The sequence below is a fragment of the Delphinapterus leucas genome, chromosome 17 (genome assembly GCF_059928025.1).
Source record: "Delphinapterus leucas isolate spDelLeu-1000000601 "Yukka" chromosome 17, BTC_Dleu_Yukka2, whole genome shotgun sequence".
NCBI lineage: Eukaryota > Metazoa > Chordata > Mammalia > Artiodactyla > Monodontidae > Delphinapterus > Delphinapterus leucas.
This window is the reverse complement of record NC_143145.1, coordinates 6,196,747-6,208,584: the sequence shown is the minus strand read 5'-3', so window position 1 is coordinate 6,208,584 and position 11,838 is coordinate 6,196,747.

The window sequence follows — 11,838 nt, the reverse complement described above, 5'->3', positions numbered from 1 at the left end:
ACAATCTGGAAGAGAGGGGAACTTGGAGCAAGGACCACAGCCTTGGGGCAGGACAGGTGAGCCCCAAGGAGGGAGGAGCTGCAGGCTTGGTAGGGCGGGAGCCTCCTTCAGCAAAAGAAGGGTCGCTAGATTGTATTTATTCAATCTAGAGGATGGCCTCATTGCATTTTCTTTTTACATTTGTTTGGCGGGGGATAATTAAATTATTATTTTTTAAAACTCTGTAATTACATAGAAAACATGAAGAGAATTTCAAATAGAGAAAATTTAAAAAAAACCACCTCTCATCCAAAATAAATCAAAGTAATTTCATTTTATGTCCATATCTTGTCACACATGTGTCATGTTTACATTTTTATTTTGTTCCCCTACGACCCGTTCTCCCCAGGCATTCGGAGACATTGTTTTAACATGTAAATCTGGTCATACTATGCACTGCTTACACTCTTCAGAATCTCCTTCAGAGTCTTCAGAATACTATTTCAAGTCCTTAACAGGCACAGCAAACACAGTCTTACACAGTCGGGCCCTGATCATCTCTCTGACTTTATCTCCCATCAATATCCTCCTTATTTGCTAGATGCCTGCAGACGTCCCCCCGAGTTTGCTCTCAAAGCTCAATCTCTGTCCTGCTTTATCTCATCTGGCACACTCTCACCCTATTTATCGCTTGATGATTCCAAGGCATCCTACATGTGTCAGAGAGCTTTTCCTTACTCTAATCTAAATTAGATTCTTGAGAATTCCCTGGTGGTGCAGTGGTTCAGAATCCGCCTGCCAATGCAGGGGACATAGGCTCGAGCCCTTGTCCGGGAAGATCCCACATGCTGCGGAGCAACTAAGCCTGTGCGCCACAACTACTGAGCCCACGGGCCGCAACTACTGAAGCCCACGCACCTAGAGCCTGTGCTCTGCAACTGCAATAAGAGAGGACACCACAGTGAGAAGCCCGCGCACTGCAACGAAGAGTGGCCCCTGCTCGCCACAACTAGAGAATGCCTGCGCGCAGCAACGAAGACCCAACGCGGTCAAAAATAAATAAATAAAACAAATAAATTTTTAAAAATAAATTAGATTCCTTTAGTTAAACTATATCAGAGTACCCTGTACTTTCCTACTTTTGCTTCCCTCTGGTTATTGTAGTTTGGATGATTTTTGTGCCATATCCTTTCCCCCCTTAGATTGTAAGCTTCCCGAGGGTGGAGAACATCTATTCCAGATGGTGCATCTGCAGAAGGCCTGGATCATAGTGGAATCATTGTTGACTACTGAATTTAATTATAAAGACTCACTTTTACATTCTTCCCTTTTCGCTTAGCATCACATCATAAACATTGGACGGCCATGATGCATTTCATTGGTTGCTTACCATTCCATCAACTAGACCTAACTTATTTTACCTATATGTAGTCGGGCAATTGAGTTTTGTCTGTGATTTCATGATCCTCAATAAGGCTTACCTTTTAACTTCCAGTGACTTGTACACTTAAGAATTACTCCTAGGGAAAATGGGTTAAATTGAACAGAGTATTTTCTTTGTTCCATAGTTGGAAACGCAATCATCAGAGTATTTGTCCTACAGCATGCTGAGAACTCCTGACTGGAGGGAGGAAAAGTGAGGTCTCACAGGCAGATTTAGGAACACAGCATGGGGCAGGCCAGGTAGAGTAGCTCTCTCCTAAATGCAATTCGTTGGGCCAAACTCAACTTCTGACTGTATAGTGAAATCCACCATAGACCATATGCAAATAAAAGGCTGTGGCTGTGTTCTCATAAAATTATTTACAAAAACAAGGCAGACAGAATTTGGCCCTCGGGCTGTAGTTTGCCAGCCTTTGTTCAAGAGCATTGAATCAATCAGACGTTATTTGTAAAATGCTCAGCGCGATGTCTGGAACATAGAAGTACCTAATACAATAATAGCTGTGATAGAGCTTATGATGCTCGCCGTGATTGGTATCTGTCTACTGGACTTGGTTGCCTGCCATTATCCTGAGGTTTCTTGGATTCTGACATATGTAACCACAAACACTTCCCGCCAACAGAGCTTTGCAGAGCCTAAGACTTCCCTTGGCAAAACTCGGTAACTCCCCTCTCTTTAGGTGTATTCCATGATCATGCAAGAATTCCTAGAGGCCTTTGCAAATTCCAGTGCGTTCATTGGACACATTAGTTTAAAGCGTATAATTACTTCTAATTGGATTCACGGTCAATGGGCCGCAGTGCTATTAGAGGCATAATCGATAATCACCCTGTAGAGCAGTTCTAGCTCAATACAATCTCCTGTCCAAGCCTTCTGATCGGTTGAGATTTGACCACATATTAGGTAACACCCGACAAATGAAGTCTGTGGCCTTGCACTCAGCCTGTGCCTACTGCTGTATTTTCCATCTGCTTCGGTGGAAAATTGTTGGCCGCAAGCACAAGAGGAAGCAACTCTCAGCAAGGTGTAGAAACAGGAGGGTTGATGCCCTCCCTTCTGTGTCCTTATGGCTCCAGAGGCAGAGAATAACGTGGGTGCACAAGAGAGGCAAAGGCCATGGTTACGGTTAATTAAGTATTCAGCTCAACAGACCTTGGGAAGGCACTTTCAGGTTCATCTGGGCTAATTCTAAACTCCTGTCAGGAACATCAGGCTATCCAGGCCTTTCCTCACTCAGAAACTTGTATGTCCAGGAGGAGGGGCCCTGGCTCCGTCAGCTGCGTCACCCACGTTCCAGCGACCTTCTCACCAAAGAGCTTACGGATGTAGCTTGTTCATCTTGTCCTTGGCTATTCTAGCTTTGCGGTCCTCCTTTCTTTCTTCCAATGATCATTTTTGAGGCATTCCCCACGGACGACTGGAGCTGAAGATGCAGGAGAAAGTTGAGATTCTGTCTCTAACATTAACCAGATCTGTGGCCTGGGTGACCCACTAGCAGCCTCTGTTTGGGGGGTTAGACTAATGCCAAGGCCACTCCAGCTCTAGCCAGCTGGGTTAATGAGTGTATCTGCCCTGCCGTGTTTGAACCTTCCTTGCTCACATAAGGGGGCTTATGTCTCTCCTTCATGACAATCCTATCAGGATTGTCAAATGCTGTTGAGGATAATCAATGCGTAGGGCAGTGGGAGTTATAAATGGTTTTATAAGTTAATTCATTCCTTTATATAAAAAATTCTTATATAAATAACTGTAATAAGTTCAGTGCAGCCAGAAAAGTAAATTAAATGAATGATCCAGTAACATGTTGTTTCTTAAGCTCCTCGTATAAGTGCTGTTACAGTAAATGATGGACGAGACAGACAAGGAAAGAGTGAGGCACCAAGCCTCAGACCCAGCATTGAGTTATTGCTCACATGAGCAGTAAATGGTGCAGCCACCAAGACCAACTCCATCCAGTCTTAGAATGAGTTCTGATCAAAGTGGAAACCAACTTAATATTGCTGACCAGATCTCTGAACACACCAGCTCACCGTGTCATAGCTCACCTCCCATCATGAGATTGGTTCCATCCTTCTAATTTTACAGATAAGAAAACCAGAACCCAGATACATTAGGTAATTTAAGGACACGCTGCAGGAAAGCAGCAGTTGAATCCAGATTAGGCTCAGAAGGGCTGCGGTGTGAGCCTCTGTCCTGCAGTGTCTCTCTGCCATCTGGAAGCTTGACCACCTCTGTTTTGTGGGCCTGGTGGCCAACTTGCCCCATGGGAATCTTTTCCTGAAGCCCTGCCATATGGCCTGGCTTCTGTCTTGGTTACTTGAGTTTCTCTAGTCCTCCACTGGGACTGACATTTTCACTTTGGATTCATTTAGTTGTCTGGAGTCTTGAAAAATTGCCTATTGCTTGCTGGTCATGGTTCTGTGTCCCAGATTCTGTTCCTTGTACCACCAAGCTCTGCATGAGGTCAGCTCCAGAGAGACTGGTCAACCAGAATTGATGGGTTTGGGAAGGAGCCCAGCTCCTCCGTGCTTGTTTCTCTACCTGCCTACTGAGTTGCATTCACCCTCTCAGGGCCACCTGTAGTTTGGCCTGTGTCCCATGTGCCTCACTGGACACTCTATCCTGGACTGCTGTTCACCCAACTTTGAGGCCATCTCTAAGAACATCTTAGTAGGACAGAAAACAGTTTTGAAGTTACTTCCTAGCTGAGGGATCTTGAGCAGACCACTTACCTCCCCTGAGGCTAATTGCGCATCACTGAAGGGGGCATGATACAGGTACCTCCCTCACAGGGGATGGTGAGGATGAGAAGTGAGGGATGTGGTGATGGCTTAGTTAGCGGTGATTTTGTTATTGTGGCTTTAGTTGTTGTTAATTGCTCTTTCTTGGGGTTCACGCTGCTGTGGTTGTGGCCATGACCTTGTTTTGCCCCTTTGCTGTGAAGTCAGCCTCACTCTCACGCTTCCAAAGCTCCCCAGTTTACACAGACACAAGGAAACAAGTCTGGCAGGCACATAAGTTAATTAAGAAAATGAACCAAATCAAAGGAGGCAGAGGCAGTTAGGAAGAGAAAAAGCCAGAGAATTGGGTTCAAAGTGTAGTTGTTAATTACTTGCTCTGGATTTATAATGCCAAGAGGGTCCATCAGCTAGAATACAGAATGAAGGAAGGAAATAAATTAAAAGAGAAACTCTGCCTTGTGTTGATACTCTGTAATAGGCCAGAGTCCTTGCGAGTAATTAATAGCAAGTTAGGAAGCGGATTTCCTCAGCAATTGAAGGAGTCTTTGAGTCTTTGTAGGAACGTTTTTAAGGATAGAAGCGGAGATCATGAAGGAAACTGGGAGCTGTGTCACAGGAATGAATCACTGTTACTAATTCCTGAGGGAAGTCACACTCTAAAGTAGGGGTTCCTTGACTTGCAGGGTGATTGTAGACTTGGGGGCAGCAGAGGACTGAGAAGACGAACTGAGTGGCTATCATAAGACCAGAGGTGAAATCTGAGTTCTGACATTTGCTCTGTGCCTTTGGACAGCCTCCCAACCTCTCTGAGCCTCACAGTTTTACTCTGTAGTTGAAGGACAATACAGACCCATCTAAATCTCAGGGCTCTTGTGACCGTCAAGTGGGAGAAAGGATTGTGTGAATTTTTAAGAGCCTGGAGATCTGAGCAACCATGATGATGAAGGTGACGGTGATTATGGCGGTGATGGTTTGACAAGGATTCAGGATCATGTGAGGTTGAAGTTGACTCCTAGATGTTTTTTTTTTTTTGCGGTACGCGGGCCTCTCACTGTTGTGGCCTGTCTCATTGCAGAGCACAGGCTCCGGACGCGCAGGCTCAGCGGCCATGGCTCACGGGCCCAGCCACTCCGCGGCATGTGGGATCTTCCCGGACCGGGGCACGAACCCCTATCTCTTGCATCGGCAGGCGGACTCTCAACCACTGTGCCACCAGGGAAGCCCTAGATGTTTTAACCTAAAGCCATTTTACCCTGAATGTCTTCCCTCTCGCTCCCAGATGCCTTGCTTGGGCAGTTTGTTATAGGACATCTGTAATCACCGATGACATGTTTTCTTTCTTTTCATTGCATTGCCATTGTGTTTTCTATCCATTCACCAATATCTCGTTGCATTGTTTACTATAATCCACCCTACTTTCTCTTGGGTGAGTGTCGGGGAATTAGGTGAATAGATCTATCATGTGTTGTGCTGTATGCAATGCCAGGAGCTGTATGTTCCTCATGTTACTACATCCTTTTAGAAAAGCCCTGAGATATATTTTGTTAATCCAGTTCTATTGAGAGAAGGGAGGAATGTCCAGTGTGATACAAATATTAAATAACAGAGTCCAGAGTTAAGGCTAGATCTGTTTAATTCTTTTCGATAAATAAACTCACTCTCAGTGTGTTTAACCTTGTTTGTTCAGCTAAGCTATGTTTTAAGCTTTGCATAGGAAAGTAATTATGGCTGCTGTAAAAAGATCCTCAGGATGGGCTTCCCTGGTGGCGCAGTGGTTGAGAGTCCGCCTGCCGATGCAAGGGATAGGGGTTCGTGCCCCGGTCCGGGAAGATCCCACATGCCACGGAGTGGCTGGGCCCGTGAGCCATGGCCGCTGAGCCTGCGCGTCCGGAGCCTGTGCTCTGCAATGAGACAGGCCACAACAGTGAGAGGCCCGCGTACTGCAAAGAAAAAAGATCCTCAGGAAAAACAAGCTTTAGTCTAAGCTAAAGGTATATTCGTTGTAGTGAAGGGTTAACCCCCCATCCCCAAATTAGCCACCACTGCTAGTAGGAAGCTTCCAGGTTAATTGAAGAACACATCACTCTGATAGAGGCTGGTGGTGTATTTTATACTTGCACTGTCTCCACCACCCTACTGGTCACCAAGAGCAAGGGTGCTGTTTTCAGAGTTAGCAGTCATATTTGAGTTGTGCTGTCTGCCAAAAGCAATGGTGGCTTTTGGAAGCAAACTTCATCTGGGTGTGATTTGTAGAGACACAGTGGACACCTCCCTCTGATAAAGGTACCACGCAGCTTCCAATGCCAACCGTACAAGCCTCTTGGGAAATTCAGGACTTAAATGTGAGTTTTCAATTTCTGAAAACACAGATGAGATAAAGCAACACTCTCCAGAGAGGAAAGAATAGAAAGATTTTTAAACATAGTGATTGATAACAAAGGCTGAAAATAGTGTTTCCCCAAGCACGCAGACATTCTGTGGACAGATTAATAGGTGTTACATATGATGGGAGTTCTGTATGCGTGTAGATGTGATCACATTTGTATTTAAATAATATTACAGACTTTGGGTACTACAGGAATGACAGTACTCCTAAATCTCTTGATCACCCTTCATCCCCCCCACCACCCCCATCCCCATAACATCCCTCTGCACCATCTCTGCTCTAGTCGTCACAAGAGGTCATTGAGATGCTCTGGAACAGAGCTCAGCAGGTTCTACAGCCGTGTCCTCCCAAGCTCTTCTCAGAGGTGAGAGTTAGCTGTCCCACTTGTTTTAAATAAAACATGATTCAGAAAAGAAAATACCGTATTTATGTGTCTGGATTATGTGTTTTCCACCCCTTTTATTTAGGCGTTTCTATAGTCAGCCTTAGAAACCTTACCCTATAAGCTTTAGTTTATGGAGGGACGCGCAAAAACACATATCCCCTGGACATGCTGGACACGTACTTTAATTTTCTTTCTGAGAACATTCACTAAACAACTACTGTGTACCAGATCTCTGATAGGGACTGTGATTTGAAAACAATAATATATAACTGCTAATCTCAAGGAGCTCAGAGTCTGGAGTGTGTGTGGGCAAAACAGAAACAAACAAAAACACGGTGATTATGTGCTCTGATAGTAATAAGAGTAGAGATATAGGAAGGATATACAACCTACCCTAGGTGAGGGTATTCTAGAAATGAGAAACTACCTTCACTGGTAAATTGAAAAAACAAAAACCAAAAACCAAACAAAATATGAAATAGTTTTGAAGAAACTTCTAGATCAATGTAATTATGTTACTGATGGTCTGTGTGAAACTGTGAGGTCTTCCAGATGGAGTTCTGAAGATTCTGTGCTAGCCTTCAAGCCTCCCTGGCTTCCGTCTCCAATTTAGGTTTTGCATCTTAGGGCACATAATTAAATTACTCTTATGTGTAGGTAACTGAGTCTGTTGAAATAAACCAAAAGCAGGCATTTATTGATTTTTCTATAAAATATAAGTATTTTAATTGCTGTGTAAGTTGTTAATAATCTATAAGCATTAGTCTTGTTTAAGCAACAAGCCAAGGAAGAGTAAGATTTAGAAGACCAGTGCATCTGAGTAGAATACATTTCCCTCTTCCCTAAACATCACTGCCATCAATCACTGTTTGATATTATTATAGGCTTATTGCTAAAGTCTTAGCTGATTTCAGCCTGTCCATTTTCCTAATGATGAAATTCTGAGCTGTGCCTACACTGAGGATTTCCAGAGCTGACTTTTTCTATAAAAACTAAATGAGTGCAGTGCACAATGGAATATTACTCAGCCATAAGAAGAATGCCATTCTGCCATTTGCAACAACGTGGATGGACCTGGAGGGTAGTATGCTTAGCGAAATAAGTCAGACAGAGAAAGACAGATACTCTATGTTATCACTTATATGTGGAATCAAAAAAAAAAAAAGAAGAATGAATGTAACAAAACAGAAACAAACTCACAGATACAGAGAACAAACTAGTGGTTACCAGTGGGGAGAGGGAAGTGGGGGCAAGGGAAGGGTAAGGGATTAAGAGATACAAACTACTAGGTAAAAAATAAATAAGCTTGGGCTTCCCTGGTATCGCAGTGGTTGAGAGTCCGCCTGCCGATGCAGGGGACACGGGTTCGTGCCCTGGTCTGGGAAGATCCCCACATGCCGCGGAGCGGCTGGGCCCGTGAGCCACGGCAGCTGGGCATGCACGTCCGGAGCCTGTGCTCCGCAGCGGTGAGAGGCCCGTGTACCACCAAAACAATAATAAATAAGTAAGCTACAATGATACATTGTACAGCACAGGAAGATAGAGCCATTATTTCATAATAATTTTAAATGTAGTATAATCTATAAAAATATCAAATCACTATGTTGTACACCTGAAACTAACATAGTATTGTAAATCAACTATATCTCATTAAAAAAAAACTAAGTGCAGAGGCATTTGAATTGAAGATGGTGCTCTGTTGTGTGTGTTGTTTACATAGAAACGTGAATGAATCCTACTTAGAGGAACATAAAAGAAAATGTTTTTCCCATATTTTGTTTCCCACCCAGAAAGTGATTCTCGGGGGAGGGGAGGGGCTGTTTCAGTGATATTGGGGAAGAATAATGACTTGTGCTAAAATAAGGGTATTATAGATGGGATATATAGCCCTCCTGGGAGTGAACATTCTACAGCATAGCAGACATAGCACATTTACAGTGCCTGGTATATCGTAGGTGCTCAGTAATCATTCTAAATGAGTGAAGATGGATTGAATTTATAGTTTTGTGGTGATTACAGCTGACTGTATAGCAACGCTGTTATTTATCAGAGACATTCTCGGAGATTAACTCGTTTGCTTCTTTGGTGTTTTGCAGTTTTGGAAAGTGTCGGGGAGAGCCAGGTGCTTCCTTTTCCAGGCATTTCAGTGGGAATCATTTTAATAATTCCTGTGAACACGTTCAGGAATAGATCATAGCTGTGCTCAGACCTCCTTTCCTTCCTGCCAGCTTTAATTACCTAACTGGTGCTACAAGGAAGCCAGCCTCTTCCTTCCCCTCTCACCATGGCACGGCTTGATTCCCTGGCTGGGGATCCCAAATATCTTTTCATCCACACCGGTGGCTCTCTGACTCTTTCCAACTCCAGACTCCGAGGCTGGACCCTGAACACTTTTGCTCTGGGTTGCACTGCATGTCACCTCTCAGCCCTTTCCAGACCTTTCTCATTCATTCTCTGTCTTTTAGGGTTTCTGTCTAGTCCTAAGACCTGATATCTGAGACAGTGGAGCCACTTCTGAATTCAGTGGATTGTTCCATTGATGCCCCCCGATGTTCACACTTCTCTGTGTCCACGCCCTGGGGTATTTCTTACCACCCTGCCACTGAGCTTGGCCATGCAACTTTTCAGCCAGTGGAATAACAGCAAATACGACGGCTCCCAGGTTAGAATCTGCCTTTGGACTCACCTTCCTATGTCCACATCTCTGAGTCACCCACTCTGATCAGCTGATTTTGCCCCAGCCCTCAGTTTTGCACCATCCTGAGTAACTGTTTGGACCCGTGTTTCCCAACTTCACCTGGTCTGGCCCATCCAGCGGTTGCCCTGGCCGTGGTTCAGCCTTCATCAGACACTGCAGACAAGTCCTAATAGCAGAGCCCCTGCCCTGTGCGACGGGGAGTGCTTCTGGGAAAGAATCCATAGACCGGTTAGGGAGAAATAGCTTGAGAGGCAGAAATGCCTCGACTCTCAGAACACCGAGAGGGTGGTCCAGTGACGAGCAGGTTAAGAGATCAAGAGCAGAAACAGGTGTTGGGGGAGGCGCGTGAACTATGCACCACAGGTCTTGGGGTGAGAACAGCCAGCCTGCTGTTGAATCCAGCCCCGAACACTGATGGACTCACAGATCCAGAAAGGGCAGGCTTGGGAGAGGTGTGACCGTCACTGGAGACAGACCGCGGCATCCAGGATCACCAGACGTTAAGACCTCTTGCATAGTCAAGCAGCATACGTTGGGTCAAACCCTCACAAGTCCTGAAATTTTGTAGCACAGGGGAAGCAAGTTTTCCCAGCGTCAAACGCCAACTACTGAGTTAATGCTGCTTCATGTTAATTAAACATATGAATGTAGTTCAACTGTAAGGGAATCTGTATAGCTTCTCAGATATTCCTCAAAAGGGCTGAGAGAGGAGAAACTGCCAACTCAGAAAATGTTCACGAAGGTAATTACGTAACGGCAGGAATCCAGGCAAGATGTACAGACACGGGTGTGTCATGAGCAACTTAAAAAAAAAAATCTGCATTCATCGCATTCCATTTTATTTAGCTTCACCCCCATATTTGTGGGTGACACACGGACAAACACCAATCAAATTTTTGGAGTAAATGGATTTGCATTTGAGTATCAGCAATGCCATTTAGCAGCGTGCGGCATTGAGGCAGCTACTTCAGCATTTGAAGCTCTGTTTTCTCAGCAAGTGAGAAGAAAAGTTATCTCATAGAGTGAGCCTGAGGAGTGAAGTAGATTCAAAAACAAAAACATTAAAAAGCAGCAAGTACAGGGTCTGGTACAGTCGGAGAGCCAGCTATAATGTGTTACCTGTATTATCCTGAGCATTTTAAAACAGCTGGTCATTTCCCCATAATTTGCAGAAGATCATAAAAGGAAAGCAGAATTCTGACCTACCTGCCAGCTGTGAACCACGCCTCACCCCAGATGTCTATTTGTATGACCACCGTATGGGTTCTTTCTTTCTCATTTCTCTGGAGAATGAGAACCAATATAATCAAATATCCTCATCTGTGAGAGAGCTGAGTGAAGGCAGCTCCGAGATGAATGGCTGAAGATCATGAAGAATAAGGATGTTAACATGTACATACATGAGGAATGCTTTAAAATCGCTTTCAGAACAAAGGAGAGAGAGAGAAAAAAAAATTGTACAACACGCTGACTCTTTTGTAGCAGAATCATACCGGGGTTGATGCTATTCATAATGAATTATATGGTGGTGATGTGTTTATACCAAGTGTTTAAGAAACTTGCCAGATTGATGAAAAATGCATAGGTATGCAGTTTAGTCTGATGCCAGACATGAGATGGGGGAAGAAAGAACCAATTTGGAAAGAGAGGGAGATGGAAGGACCAGTAGGAGGCTTATGGGATAGTGAGGTGAGGAAGGAAAAAAGATTTTGTTATTAAGACCACACACATAACACCAGCAAGATTTTCATTTGACTCTCCCTGATCGTGTATTCCTAAGATCATGATAAGCTCTAAGTTTCGAGATGGATCCAGGGACATACTGAAAGCGACACCATATGAATGGGAAAGAGCACAAGGTTTGAACCTGTGCTGTCCTGATTCCAATTCCAACTCGGTCAGTGTCCGGTGTCAGGACTCGGGGGGGTTACTTGCCTCCCCTGACCCCAGTTTCCTTGTCTTTGTAATATTGGCCCTAATTATATTAGTGAAACCAAATGAAAGTTGAGTCAGAATTCTCAAAACAAGCTTGGGCTAGAAGCTTAAACAGCAGAAGTAAAATCCAGACAGAAGCCTTTAAGGACCCAGGAATCCATAGAGAATTTCGAGGTCAAATCCAACCAAGGGTTGACCTGGAAGGCAGACACAGAAACTCCGAAAAGCGTGGGAAAGGACTTGTGTTTAATTCAGACTTGCATGTTACAA